The 18,377-nt window shown below is 46.8% G+C and overlaps 1 pseudogene across 1 annotated transcript in view; it reads left to right on the top strand.

Annotated features, from left to right (window-relative positions):
• Positions 1-17,308, top strand: part of LOC146862491 (fibrinogen alpha chain-like) — a 46,880-nt pseudogene extending 29,572 nt beyond the window's left edge. Inside the window, exons 2-3 of the transcript XR_014978135.1 lie at positions 4,873-5,018; positions 12,339-17,308. The product of XR_014978135.1 is annotated as a fibrinogen alpha chain-like (transcript). The remainder of the gene's footprint in view (positions 1-4,872; positions 5,019-12,338) is intronic.
• Positions 17,309-18,377: the final 1,069 nt, after the last annotated feature.

The raw sequence follows: 18,377 nt of genomic DNA, 5'->3' as shown, positions 1-18,377 counted from the left end.
AGGCACAAGAAATTTGTCCACATCCAGACTTTCAGAAGTGTGGGAGTGGGCGCCAGTGCATATCTACTTTGAAGGTCACGGACCTCTTCATCCAGACGCTGGATTGTAACTGATTGTAACTGTAACTGTAGCTTCGCATGATGGAATCCCTCATCATCTGGTACCCCTGGTTCACCTTATTGGATGCCCAAAGAACTCTATCAGAACCCACTACCCCTCATTGTCCTTGAGGTAGGAGCTGATATGTGACTGGAGTAGGTCCTACTCTTTAAGATCCATTTAAACGAATCGAATCGGTGGAGGTAGACTAGACTCACATCCTATTCCAGTCTCACCGGACTATGGTCCAGGAGACCAATGTCCAGGATATCGCATCCCATGATGTCTGAGAGCACCCGCCCTTGGAGAAGGAAGCAGCGAATTCGTGATTGGGTCCTATGGGGGAGAGAAATGTGTACTCCTGAGTCATGGGTAGAGAAGGTGCCACACATCCTGCAGCACATGATCTTTCAAAAGATCATGATAGAGGGCTTGATCAGTCTGATTGTGGCTGTTGGGTCTTGAGTAGTCTAGAATCGGGTCTTCTGCAGATTCCAGTTGCCCCAAAAGCCTGGGGTGGCCGGAAGCCAGAAAGAAGTTGGAAAAGGCTGGCCACGAAGTGAGACTGATCAGTGTTAGGTGCATAAATAAAGCCCACTGTCACCGTTTTGCCCATAATATCGCCCCTCCTCGTCCAACCAAGTTCTAAGAACCCTGCAAGGGAGCTTCTGGTTTAAAAGGCAACCCCATATCTCCTGGAGGAACTGTGGAGGGGGTAGATGCACCTTAAGCATGCACCACATTACCGCTGCTCACCACCGTACCCAGCCAATCTCTCTTGAGTTTGAGGGACTTACCCCAAAAGAAGTGCACCGCCTAGAGGAGAGAAATGTCTGTATTACTTGTGCTCAGATAATGTAGGACATATTTTTTGTTTAACATAGTGCGACATGTCATTACCATTTCAAATAACCAGAGACAAGGGTATGGACATTGCAAAGGAGCAAACAGTGAGTCTTTAGGAAATGACGGGAAGATTGTAGCTAGAAGGGCAAATTAATGAGAGCCCCAAAATAAAAGGAGATCCGGAGGTCCCCTTGCCCAAACTCTGGTTACTCAGTTAGGGCAGAGTACAAGACCATGGGGTCCACTAACTCCAGCAACAGAGGGGTGTCGAGACAAGGGGGAGAAGGGAAGTTGAGAGAAAGAGAAAAGGGAAGGGAACAAGAAGGGAACCTTTAAGTGGGGAGCTAGTTCCTGCAGCACCAGGTGACGCCAATCTGCACCACCCTACAATCCCAATGAGGACACATGGCCACAGTGGGAAAAATATGTGAAGAGCAAAGAGGAGGGGGCAGTACGGTCGGTCATAGGGGAGAGCTCACAAAACCAAGGCCTCGGAGCCGCTGCCCACCCCTAGTGGGCAGATCCCTATCGGGTGATTAGCATGCTTTATAAATCCTGATTGAGTGATTGATCCTGTGACGGCCACCAGCAAAATGAGAGGCAAACATCATGAAATGGAACAAAGAGAAGGTATGTGGTGCGGGCCCAGATCATAATGTGCCAGGCATACAATGAAAAGCCAGGGTCATATGGGATTGCCCCCACCTCATCTCAGAGGTGTGCACCAAGGGAAGGAGAGTAATCAAATCTGCGGGGGAGAGAGGGAAACAGGGCACTGACCATACCATAGAGGAGAGCAGAAGCAGCACATGTGCTCAAACTGGCCTTCCTGTGGCTGCCCCAAGGGAGAAGAGAAAGAGGAATTGTAGAACACGACCCAATAATGGGTCCTGGGTATTAGGCATGACATCCATTAAGGCTTGTTTGAGAGGTGATCTGGATTTACCCCTGTCTCTGTCCTCACAAAGAGAGTCCTCCATCTGCTGGATGCATGGAAGATCTGAGCCCCTATGTGGCTCTAAGGATGGCTTCTGGTGATGCAGATGCTGTCCTTCTCCATTTTATCCAAGACAGATTCCCACTCATCCGGGTCAGAAAAGTCTCTGGTTCCCCCACCCACCTTCACCAGTATTTGAGTAGGTTCCAAGAGACCATATTTAAGGTCCCGTTTCTGAAGGAGGGGACTGAGTGCCAAATACAACTTCTGTTTGAGACTGGTGGTTGAGGCATAACCTGCAAAGAAGGAGAGATGCCACCCCTCATACAGGAGAGGGCGGCCTGAAGGATAGCCCTGGGGTGCTGATGACATAAAGCACAAGCAGTGATTTGGCATGGTAGAGAGTGGCATGCTATATTGCTAGAACAAAGGCAGTAAGCCCTTTGAAATGCCAAATAGGAGTTTGGGGAGGAGATCCCGTGGGAAGGATGTCATGCCATCTTTCTCCATATCCTCAGAGACGCCATAAATGAGAAAAATGTTCTTTCTTGATCTGTCCTTCAAGTCGGTGATCTTGTGCCTCAGGTAATTAATATCCCTACCCCAATCTGGGAGGGCCTTATATTGGGCCTCAATATCATCCATCCTCTGGTCGATTTTTCCAGTCCAGTGTGAAAGATGGAGACGTCAAACCTCAGAGATTTAACCTCTGTTTTGACATCAGCAATTATAGAGCCCATGGCTACCAGGGTCATGCCAATGGCAGAGATTTCCTTCAAGAACGCCTCCATTTCCGCTTTTGATGGAGTGGCAGGAGTTGATGGAGCCTGTGAGGGTTGGGGGCGACTAACCGATGCACAAAAAAATTTGCTGACAAACTGTCAGTCTTCATGAAGACAATGGGGAAGCCAGGAGGAAATGCTCAGTCTCTTCCAGAGAGCGAGGTAGCTGGGTAGGCAGCACCCCTACCCCAGACCCTCGTGAGGGAACGGATCCATGCTATAAGTGCTGCATGTGATGTTCCAATCTTGTCAGGTCACACAGGACCCCAGCAATAGGCTCACCTCACAGAACAAACTCCAGACCAGCACCGGTGGCCTTTTCTCCAGAGAGGTAAAGGAGAAGAAGTGCTATCACCAGTGAGGCATCTCACACCAGATCACTGCATATGCACAATGCGAAGACCCCACCATCCAGCCATTCCAGTCCATGCCCACGGGCACCCAGGTGCGGGTACAACAGGCCACTGACACTGTTGGCCAGTCAAGTCATTGGAGGAGAATTTGAGGAGAGCAAATGAGGGCCACACAGCACACTAGTGTAGAGGAGAGCTCTGCATCTGGCAGGACAGTACCTGAGATTAGGCTAGGGCGCTATCTAAGGGCCTTATATGAGTGGAGAAATAATGTGCACATGGTTCCAGAAGCAGGGAGGATAAGCTTGGGTCCACCTACAGGGTAGGACACCATATACCAGACATGGGTCTATGCAGGCAAAGAGGATGCAGAGGAGCAGCACTGTGTGTGCCCTGTCTGGGAGGCTGGCAGGCCTAGGGAGGCAAGGTGATGAAATGCAGACAGCAGTTTATAGGAGCAGGCCAGCAGTGCCAACTGGGGCAGTCGGGATTCCCCCGTGGTGCAACCTGACACCCAGCCTCAATACATGGTGACGAAGCAACCGTTTGTCCCAATCCCACAGGGAGAGCTGGAGAGTGGCCCAGAGTTGGAAGCGCCAGGGAATGAGGCCAACGGCCTGTTTGGACTACCCCAAGAGCCGCCGAGAGACACTACCACCCTCAGGGCTCTCAGTCGGCGGGCCGTGAGCTAGAGAGTGTCTGGCTCCCTACGCCCCGCAGCTGGGAATCAGTGAAGCAGCTAGAAGGCCCCACTACAGGATGCCGGCTGGCCAGCCCCTCAGCAGGTGTAATCAGGCTGTGTTGCTGTCCTCAGTACACTTCTGCACTCCCCTCACTCGCTGTGCATCATTAGACTCATACCTGGTAAGAACACAGGTGTCCCTCTGCCCCTCAACATGGTAGCAGGGCCGTTGCAGGTAGTGTCACACTGGAGCCTCACAAAGGGGAATATTGACAACGAGTGCGGTGCTAGCCTTCCTGGCTTAGCGCTGCACTCCGCCACTTCAGAAACGCAGGGCTGCACCATATTTACAGCAATATGGTGCAGCCCTGCATTTCCCCCTTCGATGGCACTAAACTTAGCAGCCTAGAGACAACGCAGGCACCCTTGCACCATAGTGCAAGGGTGTCTGCATTGAGGGGAAGATTGTTTATGTGCAGAAAGGTCTACCATATATAAACATAAACAATCAATAGCGATTTGCTGTTTGTATGTGTGCTGCACAACACAGCCCACATGGAAACAGCAAAAACAAGGAGAAATAAATCATTTCTGATCGTTTTGCCTGTTTAAGACCAGGTTTTCCCTGGCCTTAGTTTTGGTGCTGCCTCCTATTTACGCCACCCTTGAAAATAGGGGGCAGCGTCAAAATCAATGGGTATTGCGGTGGAACGCCCACGGCAAAACCCATTGCCCTCCCCTTTCACGCTAAGTACAGGGTGAAAGGGTGCCTTATTACAAGGCAGCATTAAGCCACGTTAAGTGGCTTAACGCTAACTTATAAATAAGGCAAAGTCCCTATCGCCATCTCAGCTGTTTTGCTTTTTGCTTGTCGAGTGCAATTAGTCTTCTCATCAAAAATGGTAATTTGTGTTTTTCATTTGAATTACAACACATTTATCTGATTTTTCTTCTAGCACTTTCATTTTTTTTGTATTATGTCTGAGTTACTGTGGTTGTAGGTTGTAGATCAGCTTTCTGTGATATTTGTCTGCTGTTTTTACTATATTATAATTGCAGAGATATTTAGTTCTTTATATTGTAGAATTACTACCAACACTACAAATTGAAATTCAGTTAAAATCTAATTTGTATGGACCTAATAAGCATTTTCAAAATGTACTTTCCTTACAGATAGCTACAAGAGATACATAAATGTTCAAGCTGAGCTGAACAAACGAATAACGATTCTCAGACAGAGCGTGGAAGAGAAGTTGATCAAAATTGGTGATTTACATAAGCTTTTGGAGAAGCAGATTGCTGTGATGTTGCAAATTGAGGTAAGGTTTATTCTCTGAAAATTTGTTCTCCAAATACTATTACCCTGGGCGAAATAGTTGTCTTGAAGAGACTGTCTCCATCTTTCATTGAAAACGAAAAGTCTTGTAGGAAAATGCATCTTTCTGATATGCCCCTTTTTTGCTTTAGACAACAGTTATTTTAACAACTGTCAAATGGTCAAAGTTTGTTGGCCAGGCCAAGCCACACGTTCTTGTGCGCTGTTTAAACATGTAGATATTTGGGAGTGTGGCATGGTGGGCCAAGATGGTGGTTGCTCTTCCTTAGATGATCCACAGAAGCCTGGTGCTGACGGTACCCTGAGCGGCATCTAGGGCTACACCACAGTCGCGGCTGTCTGGTGCTGTCGAAGAGGCGATAGTGCTGCGGTTCTGAGGCTGTGGTGGTGGCTGCGGAAGACAAGGGCGTCATGCTCGCCGTGGCCTGAGAGGAAGATGCTATAGCCAAGATGGAGGCCGTGTGGCAGTGACCACGACTTGCCACCTGCTGGGGGACTCTGAGTCCAGACCCCCTCTTTTGCTGCATGGAGTTTGTAACAACGGCCATCAAGGGCCAAGGGGCTGGGGGGGTGGGCCCTTGGCTCTTTACCTCCTTCTTGCTCTGCCCTGCCCAGAGGGGGGTGTCGTGCCTCACGCAAGGTGCTGCGGGAACTCAGGCCTACCAGGGATATGAGGATAATGCCCTGTGCTGCCTCCTGCTGTGGTGTGGACCACTCCTAGACCCAGGAAGAGCTGCTGGAGCCCTGTAGCCCTGAAGGTGAAGCCACGGGTAGGTGCCTGCATTGGTTGGCGTGGTGAAGGCAGACGGGGTCTGCTGCGGTTTGGACCTTAGCACGGGGCCCCCCTTGATCACAAGAAAAGAGATTTGGCATACCATCTGGGGTTTGGCCCAATAGGACACACATGCTGGAGTTCTGCAGGGTGCCCCGCTCACAACTGAATAGCTGAACGACCTGCATACACGGAAGGGTGTACTCCCTTCTGAGAGTTCCTCTCGGCCTTTACCGCATAGGGGAAGGGCTCTTTCCCTATTTGCCATATTTTGAGACATGCATTACAACCCAGGTGTGAGGGGGAGACTGGACTCAGGGGGCAGGCTCCGGCTGCATCTTCTCCTCACATGGAGGATTGATGGAGCAAGCAGGCTGTGGAGCAGCTCCCCACCACATTGTGAGATCCTTCACCTGCCACACATCTCGCCTTTGGTATCTCCACCGGACAGCTGCGCTGCCAGCGCCGCTCAGCAATGGGTGGTGACAAACCTGCAGGACTGCAGGGCCAGTTTAAAATGTTAAAATGGACAAACTCACTGCCCCTTCATCAAGTTCCCGTAGAGCCCAGGAACCAGTGACTGCCCGCGATCCCACTCCCCGACTGTAGATGCCTGACCATCCTACTGGTGATTTAGGCCTCCCAACTGGAACACGAATACAAAATCGGCGAGGTGGGGGTGGAGGTGTCCCTCCTGCGACAAGATCTGTGAGGTGTCGCGGACAGGGTGACGGAGGACGAGGGACAGATATCAGTGGTGGAGGACACGTTGAGCGAACTACAGGCTACGGTCTCGTGGCTGGTGGGCTCCACGTGACGTCAGTGGTGCTCTAACCTTCGCTTCATGGCTTTCCAGAGGGCGAGGAGCGGCCCCAGAGCACTTTCTGGAGTATTGGATCGCCTCCAGCATGCTGGCTTCCCAGTTGTCTGCCTGCTCCATGATTGACCAGGCCCACAGGTCCTTGGCGCCCAGGCAACTCCGGGAGCTCCGCCCCGCCCAATCACCGTCAAAACTCTCAATTACAGAGACTGGGATCGAATCCTGCAGGAGACTCAACAATCTAGAAACACTACTCATCAAGCACAGAGAAGCATGATATTCCCAGAGACAGAGAAGCATGACATTCCCAGAAGATACCAGTCAGGTGAAACAGTCCCAGAAATCCTATGACAAAGTCAAAGTGAAGATCCTGGGTCGTTCACAACTCCAAAACTATCTCCTTTGACACCCCTGAATCAGCCTGGGAGTGGGAGACAGAACAGTGGGCCTTGACGGCCAACCCGAGCAGTGGGGAATGTGCCGGGCACTTTGCTCACCGCCTGAGGAGGCGGGGAGTCTGGGGGTCGGCTGCGGACTCCGGCCCTTAAGTGGATGGTGGATGCTCCATGCTCGGGGCCTGGGCCCTGTGGTCCCCAGGGTCAATCCTTGAAGCGACTGCCAGTCAGCCCACAGCCCAAAAACTGTCAGCAGACTTGATGGATAAGACATAAAACCTCACTAACCCCTCTATGTTACATCACTCCAGCACCACAGTCTCCTTCACTCATAACGGGTCAGCGCGGATCCAAACAGGGAGCGATCTCCTGAACTTACACCTAAGTTTGAATTTCTTGTTCTGGGGGAGGGCGACAGATGATTCTGGGGGGAAGTGTGGGGCGGTTGGGGAAATAGGAATGCTCACTACGCTTATTGGTTGGGGGTTTTTTGTGTTACAGTTTAGGATGTTCTTTTACCCAGGACAACACCCTTGTGATCACCACGAGCACAGAACTTGCACTCTAATCCCACATCGGTTTATTTCCCCAATAACCAATCACACACGAAGACAGGTTGACACTCACCACTTATCCCTCCCCCCTGTGCGATTGACCCCTTCATGTTGATGACGTGGCGTGCCAATGGTCTTCATGATCGTATTAAAATGGGAGCAGTACTCGACGTTGCCATACGGCATGGCCCGGCGGTCCTTCTATTACAGGACACTCACCTGCTAGGTGCCAACTGCTCCTTCCTGGCTAGATATGGGTTTCATAGAATTTATCATGCCGAGCACACGAAGGGCTCAAGAGGAGCAGCAGTTCTCCTGCAAAAAACATTCCCCTTAGTGGTCTCCTAGGTCCATCTGGATTCCCTCGGAAGGTAAGTTGTGGTGAAGGGCATGCTTAATGGGCACATTCACCATTTTATCAGCATAAATGTCCTTACCACTTTGGTGCAGCATACTGTGGATGACTTGCAAGCACCGGTCCTCCGACACCCTCAAGGGATTATCTCTATTGGAGAGTATTTCAATGACATCATGATTCCCGGGACCGACTCAATGGTGCTGGGTGCCACCAGAGGTAGGGAAGGGAAGGGGTTACAAAAATTATCAGAAAGCCTAGGTGTCTGTGACGCATGGAGGGTGTGGAACCCCAGGACCTCGGCATACACCCATGTCTCCACAGCTCACAAATCCCTGTCCTGCATCGATTTAATCCTTCTCCCGGCCTCCAATCTCCCTTTCACCAAGGGCTCACATATACGTCCTCAAGGTATTTCGGATCATGCCCCTGTAACCCTCACTTTTTGGCAGACAACACATGGGCCTCATCCGATGTGGCAACTCTATGCCTGGTTTCTGCAGCAAATCGAGCTCAGGGACTTCCTAGGGCATTAGCTTGGACAATACTATGACTTGAACCAGGGAACCGTGAGTTCCCAGGGCACACTATGGATGGCCAGTAAGGCCATCCAGTGAGGCTTTGTGAGATCTCACCTGAAGGGGAGGGAGCAGGCCAAGCGCCAGCAAATTACTGAGTTAGAGTCCAGCATGCATCATTGAGATTAAACATACGGTCTACGCCAGTATGGACAGCTCCGAGTAGCACCAGCTTGCCTTGTAGAGGAGATCACTTCAGCAATTGGCTCTTGAAGAGTCCCACTAGTGTGGGCTGGCCTTGACACGGAGGGTCTATGAATGGGGGGATAAGTCTGGCAAGCTCCTCTCCTGGTTGGCGACACGGAAGACGGCCTTCTGGATCGTTCCTTTTATTGAGACTGGGGAAAGAGCAGTGGCAGAAATGGCTTCAGACATAGAGGTTGCGTTTGCAGCCTTTTATGGGGACTTATATGCCCCCAGGGAGCGGTCTGCTAGAGAGGCAACCACTCTGCTTGAGTTAGATATTCCTATGCCCAAACTAATGGAGAGTGATAGGGCACATCTGGACCGCCCCCTTACAACGGAAGAAATTACTCTGGCCCTTGAGGACATGAACTCTGGGAAGACCACAATGGGGAATTATTAGCACCGCCAGGCCCACCTGACTCCCCACCTCCTGGGCCTTTATCAGGAAGTGGTGGACAAAACTAATTTCCTTCTGAGCTTGACCTGGCTACCATAATGTTTGTGGCTAAACTGAACCAACCTCCAAACCAGTGTGCATCCTATCACCCCATTTCACTTATTAATTCTGAAGTCAAAATGGATGCTAAAATACTGGCCAACCATTTACTTGCGGTACTCACACACCTGATCCACCCAGACCAATGTGTATTTATGCCCAACAGGAGCACTAAACACTGGCTGTGGCTCGCCTCTCCTTGTTAGGGACCCAACTCCTCTCCTCCTACTAGATTTTGAGAAGGCATTTGACTCTGTCATCTGGGTATTTGTGGAGGAGGTGATGACAAAGGAGGGCCTGGGGCCTAGGTTTAGATCCTTGGTCTGAGCCCAGGTCTGTGTCAATGGTACCATATCCACCTCTTTTCCGATTGGCTGGTGCACCCATAAGGGATTCCCCCTGTCACAGCTTCTCTTTGCAGTGGCAATAGAGCCCCTGGTGTCATGGGTCAGAAGTGATGCCCAGGTGTGGGGGGTTCGACTGGGGGTTGGTGACTGAGGACCGCATTGCTCTATACACAGATGCTGTGCATTTATACATCTCCTGACCATATCTTATGATTCCCTACATGTTGCAGATACTCACCTGGTATGGTGACAAATCAGGTCTTCACATTAACTAGCCTAAATCAGTCTAGGTCCCTTTGACAGGACAGCCTATAGACCCAGAATGGCAGGCATGGCTCAAGGTATGCAGACTTAGTTTTTGGTATTTGGGGATGCACTTGGCTCTTGACCCATGTCTTACATGGAGTCTTAACATATGGCCCCTAATGTCCAGACTTAAGACAGACTTCAATCAGTGTGCGAAACTACCTCTTTCTAGTCTAGTCACATAGCTCTGTTCAAAATGATTGCACTATCTCGCCTGCTGTACACCATGCAAAACTATCAGACCGTCAACAAGCAGATGGCCACCTTCCTCGAGACGAACGGATCCCTCGACCCCTCACAGTCCGGCTTCCGAGCCAACCACAGCACCGAGACCGCCCTCATCGCCGCCACCGATGACATCCGAGCCCTGATGGACAATGGAGAAACAGCGGCCCTCATCCTCCTAGACCTCTCCGCGGCTTTCGACACGGTCTGCCACCGCACCCTAGTACGGCGCCTCAGCTACATCGGAATCCAGGACAAGGCGCTGGAATGGATCATCTCCTTCCTCGACGGAAGAACACAGAGAGTCCGCCTACCACCGTACAAGTCAGAGGCCTCCGGAGTCAGCTGCGGCGTCCCCCAAGGATCATCTCTGAGCCCCACCCTCTTCAACGTCTACATGAGCCCCCTCGCGGCCATCGTACGCAAACACAACCTCAGCATTATCTCCTATGCCGACGACACCCAGCTGATCCTCTCCCTGACCAACGACCCCGCCGCCGCCAGAGCCAACCTGCACGAAGGGATGAAAGAGGTAGCCGAGTGGATGACGGCCAGCCGCCTGAAACTGAACTCGGACAAGACGGAGGTCCTCATCCTGGGCTCCTCTCCCTCCGCCTGGGACGACTCCTGGTGGCCTCCCGCCCTGGGCACCGCACCCAAACCGACAGACCATGCACGCAACCTGGGCTTCATCCTGGACACCTCCCTCTCCATGACCAGGCAAGTCAACAACGTCTCCTCGGCATGCTTCAACATCCTACGCATGCTATGGAAGATCTTCTGGTGGATCCCCACCGAGACCAGGAAGACCGTCACCCAGGCCCTCGTCACCAGCCGACTGGACTACGGCAACGCCCTCTATGCCGGTACCACCGCCAAGCTCCAGAAGAGACTCCAGCGGATCCAGAACGCCTCAGCCAGACTCATCCTCGACATCCCACGAACCAGCCACATCTCCGGACATCTGAGAGACCTTCACTGGCTCCCCGTCAACAAAAGAATCACCTTCCGCCTCCTCACCCACGCACACAAAGCCCTACACGACCAAGGCCCGAGCTACCTCAACAGCCGAGTCAACTTCTACGCTCCCAAACGCCACCTCCGATCAGCCAACCACGCCCTCGCCGCCGTCCCCCGCATCCGAAAAGCGACTACAGGAGGAAGGTCCTTCTCCTACCTGGCCGCCAAGACCTGGAACTCCCTCCCGACCGACCTGCGCCTGACCCAAGACCACCTCTCCTTCAGGAAAAAGCTGAAGACCTGGCTGTTCGAGCAGTAGCGGCTCCCCCCCCCCCCCCCAGCGCCTTGAGACCCTACGGGTATGTAGCGCGCTTTACAAGTGTCACTGATTGATCAGCTGCTCCTGCTACAGCACTGGTGGCGCAAACTTCAAGTCAAAATGTGTGCCTTCATATGGCTAAATCACCCTTCGTGACTTTGACATGTACGCATTTGAAAAGTTTTATATTGTGCAACTTGTGAATCCATACTTTCCCATGGCAAGTGCCTATGTAACATTGTATTTATGTGATCAAAATCCTATACAATTCAGTTTAATAAAAAAAGACGTGTAGATATTTATATTTCGAATCTGTGTGTGCATGTCAACTGCAAAGACGAACAACACAAACATATGTGAAATAACAGACCATGTGGTTTTAGTTTGTAGGTTTTTCTAGCAGCGTCTAGCGCACAAATTCTGTCCTGCTATTTACAGCATAACATTGCATAAAGTTAGCACTTTTGATTAGAAACGAGGGGGCATATTATCAAGCACGGTGTTAAAATTATCGCAGCTTTAGCGGCAGAAAACTGCTGCTAAAGCGGCGATAATGGGCTTGATAATATGCCGCAGAGAATTCCAATAGAAGCCCATGTTGGCACCAGAACCAGCTGCGAGAGAGGAAAAACTCTGTTCCACTTCTTGGAGTTTTTTGGAACTCTGAGAGCGCAGCGGAGTTTACCGCTCAGGCCCATAGAATAATACACTCTACAAATTAATATGTATATAGATATGTATAGAAATCTTTATTCTCATTGACTTATCCCCATACACACACACCCTGGCTTTACCGTGAGATAAAAATTACTCTCACCATTCATATATTTGCATACGGACACATATAGGGAGACAAAGATTGTCTTGGATGTGTTTTGAACATCAGACTGTATCATATGCACTGATGTAGCGCTTTTGCCCTCTGGTTTGAATAAAAAAATCAAAACATATTTTAAAAGTAAATATCAAATTTTTGTAATTGTTCTTCAGGTGGATATTGACATCAAAATACGCTCCTGCAGAGGATCTTGCAAGAAAAACCTTGTACACAACGTCGCCAAAGATAATTACAGCGTATGGAAGAAAAACCTCTCTGAGGTCAAAACACGAGCAATCACTTTCCAATGAAAAACCTGCATCGGATGACGATGGCCCCGACAATTCCACAGAATGTCAGATGCGCTAAGATGCCATCAATTATTATACAGGAGAGCAGCTGAGTAGTTTCGTTACAATTGACTCAACAGTACTGCACCTAGAAGACGTGGAAGGAAACCTTCAATGAATCCTTTGAGTACGACAGCATAACCCCCTTAACCAATCCACAAATCATATATCTTTGCCAAGGAGTATCTTAGAATATCTTTAGCACAGATATTGGCAGACAAAAATATTGTGCCATAAATATAATTTACAACAATATCGTCTCTTTGGGTGTTGATTATTAACGCCATTGAGGCAATATTTTGTAAACTCTATTTTGGACATAATATTTCTATTGGGTGATATTGTGGGGATGACATTCTGGTACCATATCTGTTTGCCAATCCTCAAATTGTCCCAAATGTTGGGGCTTATTTAGAGATTGGCAGACAGGATACCCGATCACAAATATGGCGGATATCCCATCCGCAGTGTAACAAGTGTATTAAAGCATATGGCACTTTTAATATGGCAGACTGGATGCCAGCCACAATTCTGAAGGAGTATTTCATCCACCAGACTCTAAATAAGGTCCTTTGTCTTTTCAGACTTGTTTTAACCTCCATGTTATGCAATCTATCTGTTTGATGTTAATTGAAAATTCAGGACAGTAAGAATAGAACATAGAGGCTTGGTTCAAAAATTGTACTATGTTTGTTCAAACACATCATATAGAATATAAAATAGAAAAGCCATCATGTTTTGTGAACAAAAATCTAAGAAACACAGAAACGTTTTCTAATATATGACAAAATGGCCCTATTCTTCCGAAACATTTGCATCAGCCGGCCGTGACCTTCATAAAGTTCATCAGTTCATGAATTTAGCAGAAATGTAGCTTCAGTACTGCTGTTCATTTAAGGTTCAAGTAGACTTTTTTGATATATCTTACTGTATTCCACACCATGCACTGGACTCTTAGAAGATGAAGTCATTATTCTTGTTGGGCAAAACTTTATTTAAGACAGTCATTAGGATATGTGACAGCATTACACCGCCCTTGAAGAAGATATGCTTCTTTGGCATAAGTTTATTGAACGTATAACCATGAGAATATGAACAAATCATCTTATATTCATAGAACTATACTATGATGGCGACGTAATGCACATTTAAGTTGACGCAGGAGAACATATGGAATATAGATGAACACACCATTCTTTTAGAATACCTCATTCATTTTGAACACCTCCGAATAATTGAGCTAGTCAACAATTCGAGATTTGTGCTTTAGAGTAATATGCCAATATCCCGAATCAGATCCAAGGTATGCAAATTTAATTCTAAAATATTCCTATTCTTAAAACCCAGACAGGCATCAGCCCTGAAGACAGGAGAATGGCAGCCCAGGCTGGAGAATATGCCCTGCTGTAGTGATAACATCTACTTGCATGTGCTCATTGTGGAAAGTAGCTTTCGGCTTTGGGGTTATTTCCACAGTATCTGAACTACTTTTACCTGATGGTTCTTCAACGTTTTAAATGTGGGCATCAGAAAGTGACAATATCCACTGTAATACATTGCCTCACGTTTCTTAATATTAGCTCTCTTGTTCTCAATATCCTCATTGTAATGTTATTCTATTATTTCTACCTCTGCAAAACTACAAATGTTTAGCTAGTGTTTACTGCAATCAATTAAATTATTTATATAGTTAGTGAAAGAAGATTAACTGTAAGAAATAGGCATTGGCAAGTCTGTAATAATTCCTTTAGGCCTGGCCTCACAATACTCATGTTTAAAAATATATAATAAATATGCATATATGTATATATAAAGAGTTGCTCTCAGTCACCGTCTTTATCCATTGGTCTGCTCAAAAATCTTTCAAATTTTGCTTCTCCACACCACAACTTATAGCATAAGGTAGTGGGATAGCCCACTTTGGCCATTGTCTCTCTTACCTGTCAGTGATGGTATCTTGTTCTCACACATATGCTTAATAGAAAGTAGCCTGATTCAGTGTCAGGGCTGATAGGTCATTCTCTGCTTTCGTTTTCGCTATCCATTTGTTTTTTAATTTATTTTTGTGATGAGCCATTTTTAACTTTTTATTGGAAACATATGCATGCCACCTTTAGATGGCAGCAATTGTAAATCACAGGCTTGCCCAGACCTTTTGGCTTTGCCAGTGCTTATACTTTCCTGGGATTCCTCTGACGTATGAGTTTTTAATGGCAACCTTAATAACAGTATGTTCGTGTAGGCATTGTGAAGTTTATGAGATGGAAATTTGTGAATGTCACAATAAGGAAACTAACCAATCATCATATTCTTCCTTTATTTCAAATTTGAAGTGATTCGCACATATTGCATGTGGTCAAAGGAATTTACTGGGAGACCCGTGATGACAGAAGAATTTTGCTACTAAATCACACAATTTCTAAGACACAGTTCATCATATTTGAAAGAACTACCAAATTCTTCTTTGTCAAACTCCAAGTTGTGCAAATAATCTTACCAGCAGAAAATGTGTGCCAGCAATAATTCCAAAAAGAAGCACCAAGTGTTACTAATTCCAGTGGGATTAAATGTGCAAAGGATTAAAGAACTCAAACATAGTTTTAGCATTTTCAATGAACATGAAGACAACTGGAGTTAATTTGATGTATCTAAGCAAGTCAAAAAAAGACTGGGAGATTGAACTTCATTCAAAAATTTCTGATCAAGAGTGGGACAAATGGCTAGGTCATGCTTGCAAATTCAGAGTCAATTTGCAAACTGTAGATACACAACAAATATTTTTTTGTTGTTTTATTAGACACGCTTAAAAATGGAAAAAAAATACAGTCTGGTAATAGTTGGTGTTGCCAAAGGGAACACTTCTATTCGATTCCCATGATTGTGGAATTAAAGCAATATTTTCAGAAAAATATTGCATACACAATTTTTATGTCTAGTGTATATTACCTACTGGCGGTCGCCAGTAGGTAGTTATAGTTAGGACGTATTTTCCATAGGAAATGCGCAACATTCTATTCCTAATAAGTCTGGCGCCGCTTGACGAATCTTCGTAAAATTTTCCAAACTTTTGGCCAGCTCCGGTCCGCTCCTATCCTAAAAGTTTTGGGGTGATTCGTCAAGCAGGGGCCGAGAAAAAAGGGGGGACCCAAAACACGTTTTCCCCATGCATTTCCTGATAGGACCTTTAGCCGCAGCTACAGCCCGAACTGCTGAACAGAATTACACCAAATTTGGCAAAAAGGTAGTCCTCAGTTCAGACTCGTGCCTTTTGCTTAAATGGTGTAAATCTGTTCAGTAGTTCCTGAGAAAATGAGAGTTAAAAGTACATACATATCTATGGCCTCGGAGGTTCCGCGCACCCTATGCGCACCCTCTGCGCACCGTGCGCGCACCCTCCCGATCACGCACTGAATGCTAATTGGCTGTCAAGTGTCTGTGAACATTCAAAACCAGGAACTGCTGAAAGATATAAAGGGGGCAGGGTAGAAATACTCTGTCCCTCGAGAGTTGCTTAGGGGGTCCCAGAAGGACTCCCATGGCCCCTCATTTTTTTTTTAAACGGGAAAATGTCCGCAGGGTGCGCGGATCCGGTCGTAAAAAAAAAAAACGAAGTGCGACCTTCCGCACTTCTTTAATAATTAGCCCCCGGGGGGGCCAAATCCAGGGGGCAAAATGCATAAAAATTAATGGGGGGCCCAGTGGGGCCCCTCAGACCCGGGGACTACTACCCCCTGGGGCTAGAAAATAAATAGGGTGGGGGGCTGAACTGATCCCCCAAGCCCCGGGGACCACCACCCCTCAGGGCTTTATTGTTTTGAGGGAGGGGGGCTGCGTGGCCCCCATCCTGGAGCCCTCAAGGGCCCTGGGGACCGCCACCCCAGGACAGGACTCCTGCAGTGTCCTGGGTGTTCACCCCAGGACACTGTTGTTTGCTATGAGAGGGCAGGAGTCTCCCGCCCTCCCATAGCAAATTTCGTTTGGATTTCATGCCTTCATTTAATATTTACATGAAATACATATATATATGTTTTTTGACATTTAAATATTTCGCGGGATTTGCGCACTCACTGCGTCAAACACGCACATGACGTTTCGTGGAAGCACACGAGCGTTGCGTAATTTACTTCGTACGTGTCGCTTATGGGTTTGGAGTCTCGTACCGATCGCATAGCATTCGCGCATGAAAATACGTACCCAACGCATACCGTACGCGGATCCTACACTACAATCGTAAAATGGCGACTATGTTCCGCGCAGGGATCGAGAAAGGTGCGCATAGGGTGCACAAATCCAAAAAAAACTTGTAAAAAAAAAATAATAACAAAGTATTCAAAATATAGTTTAAAAATATAAAAAATAGTTTTAAAAATGTACAAATATTTTTTTTAAATATTCATTAAAAACAAATAATATTTTTTAATTTTTAAAAGAAATAAGTGAGAACAAAACTTTAAAAAATGGTGAAAAACAATATAAAAAAAAGTAATTGATACATTGAAAAATAAGGATTTAGAAATCCTATGAAAATCATTAAAAATCATAGGTTTTAAGATAACTTATAGATAGGAATTAGCATTTAAAAAACCTTTGAAATTCACTTAAAAAACCATAGGTTTCAGGTATGTTATACTTAGGAATTAGCATTTAAAAAACCTTTGAAATTCACTGAAAAAATCATAGGTTTCAGGAACGTTATAGTTAGGAATTAGCATTTAAAAAACCTTAGAAATTCACTGAAAAAATCATAGGTTTTAGGGGCGTTATAGTTAGCTGGACATTTCCCTCGTACAAAACCATTGAAATTCCCCCGTTATAGTTAGTTCAGCTAACTATAACTCGCGTCCCCGCAATGCACTGCTGATGACGTCACATATTACATCACTCATGACATGGTCAGTAACATCACTGATGACATCACTGATGACATCTCAAATGACATCACTGATGACATCACTGATGACGTCATTCATGTGATCATTTGATGCATCTTCTCACAATCTAATATAACCTTTGATACACCCACTTTAAATTACATACTGCCACTCTCAAAACCATAGACACTCCAACACCAATAAGTACATACCCCATCACAGAGTCGTAGGTCTAAACACCCATCCACTCACTCCCCCATACAGTCACTCATACTTATGGTCGCTCAGTACAGGACTATCATATGCACTCATACACCTATATAAACACTCACACACCGCTACTCATCCATAGAGGTACTCACACACATACTCAGTCATGCAAATAATTAATCACACTGCCATTTACTCACCTACACAGTTGTACACACACAAGCTCAATTACTCATACACATACTAGCACATTCTTATGGTCTTATACAATCAATGATACAAGCACACACTCATCCATACAACCACTCACACTATCACACACTCTCTGTTATAGTCATTTCTGTACTCCAACAAACATATATACTGCCGTTCACATATGTAGTAAATTACACATGTATTAATGAAATATATATTCACACACTAACACAACCATACACATATTCACCCACCCATACAGTCCATTACAGACCTAGTGTTGAAACCATGCACCCAGTGAATCACCCACTGACACACCTATGCACAGAGTCACACACATCCCACCCACACAAACACTCAGGCACCCATACAGATACTCAGACAACCAATCAATAACTTATATAGACATTCATGTACCTATTAACAAAACCATGCATCCGCTTACACACCAACAGACAGACGCATACAGACATTCACACAGTTTAGTCACTAACCCATGCATTCAGTAAGATACGTTTAATCATTCACTTATACAGTCAGTTATGCACCTACTAAATCCTTCATACAGACACTTATACACCCACTC

Source organism: Triturus cristatus, chromosome 2_2 (genome assembly GCF_964204655.1).
Source record: "Triturus cristatus chromosome 2_2, aTriCri1.1, whole genome shotgun sequence".
NCBI classification, from domain to species: domain Eukaryota; kingdom Metazoa; phylum Chordata; class Amphibia; order Caudata; family Salamandridae; genus Triturus; species Triturus cristatus.
Note: the sequence above shows the minus strand (reverse complement) of the source record. Positions and strands in the feature narration are given on the sequence as shown.